Below are 1,411 nucleotides of genomic sequence, written 5' to 3' on the forward strand. Positions count from 1 at the left end.
TTTTCCCCCCCTCAAGGCCCACCCCGTCCTCCAAGCTTTCCCCCTCACGGGTCGCCCCGTTGCGCTCCGAGCGTTTGTTCCTCTTTTCCGGACAAAGGGGAACTTTATCCCCACCCGCTCCCGGATCCTTTTGTCAGGGAGGCCGAGCCGTGCTGAACCCAGCTCCTCCTTTAAGGAGGGGAGCGATTCATTACGCACAAGCCTCTAACACGCTCTCTACGCTACGGAACAGAGACGATATTCTATGATATTAAAAGGGCAACAAGTGGACATTATTACTGCCGCTAACACGAGTGGGTAGGCCCGAAGACAGCGTTTGACATCCAGCACAATCCCCTCACAGCTCAACCCCAAACTGACCGCTCCGGCACCGCCGCCGGGGTATATATAGACCGTGATGTGCGGACCTGAGCGGGAACTGCGAGAGGCACGCTGACGGCCTGCCTACCAGCACCGCCTCTTCGTCAACCGACCAATCGCACCGCTCCTCTCACCCACCAATCAGACGGCGGGCCTGGTGTTTAAACCGATGGTTTTGGCGCCAAACTCTCAGTGCCCGTTTGGGGTCCAGCGCGGTCCCGGCTGCTGCTTTCGGGGATGGAGCGCTCGGACTCCGGTAACAGCGAATTCCCGTGGCTTTCTTTGGGGCCTAATTTTTACCTCTAGAGACCCGATTATCCTGGTTATCGCGTCGCTGTGGGGAGCGGCTTTGTCATCCTAGTGCTGGGCCCTGGTTAAGCATGTAAAGCGCAAGCAGGAGCGCTGTCATGCTGGGGGAGCACTGCGCAGGGAAGATGTGTGTTCTCTGCCCTTACAGAATCCTCTGGCTGAAGCCCTGAGCGGTCTTAAGTCTGTCTGCTGCGAGGAGAAGGTCGGGCTGGGCTTCTCTGGAGGCCTCTTCCACCCTGATCGACCCTGTGAAGATGTCAGGGCAACCCCGCTCGTGTTGTGTGCTTGTGGAGAAAATTAATGGTGTTCAGGAGGGAGAGAAGCTGGGTAAAATTCAGCGGGGAGTGTTTTTCCTTAGTGGGGGGTGTTGAGGACATGAAGCAAATGCAGAACGGGTGAACAGTAGAAAAAAAATAAGTGGGTTTGATAAAGATAAGGTTAGCAGAGGATGGTTTCGATCCATCGACCTCTGGGTTATGGGCCCAGCACGCTTCCGCTGCGCCACTCTGCTACCGATAAAGGCCGATTTTTACTTTGTCCTGATAAAGCACAGTTGGCAAAACTCCCTCCCGCAGCCCGGCCTGGGTGGAGACCGGTTGTGGTGCCCCGCGAAAGGGTGGGTGGAGGCGGCGAGGGAAAAAACCAAAACAAAACAAAAAAAGGCGTAAGGGACCTCCACTTTCCGGTTGAATTTTTATTCTTTCCCTCTCCCCACGCTGGACATCCAAAAAAAATAAAGAAA

General features: G+C 55.4%; 1 non-coding gene across 1 annotated transcript; it reads right to left on the bottom strand.

Moving 5' to 3' along the window:
• Positions 1 to 1,108: 1,108 nt before the first annotated feature.
• Positions 1,109 to 1,180, bottom strand: TRNAM-CAU. Its single transcript has one exon. It is a non-coding gene; the product is annotated as a tRNA-Met (tRNA).
• Positions 1,181 to 1,411: the final 231 nt, after the last annotated feature.

This window comes from Cariama cristata, unplaced genomic scaffold (genome assembly GCF_000690535.1).
Source record: "Cariama cristata isolate BGI_N322 unplaced genomic scaffold, ASM69053v1 Scaffold38380, whole genome shotgun sequence".
NCBI classification, from domain to species: domain Eukaryota; kingdom Metazoa; phylum Chordata; class Aves; order Cariamiformes; family Cariamidae; genus Cariama; species Cariama cristata.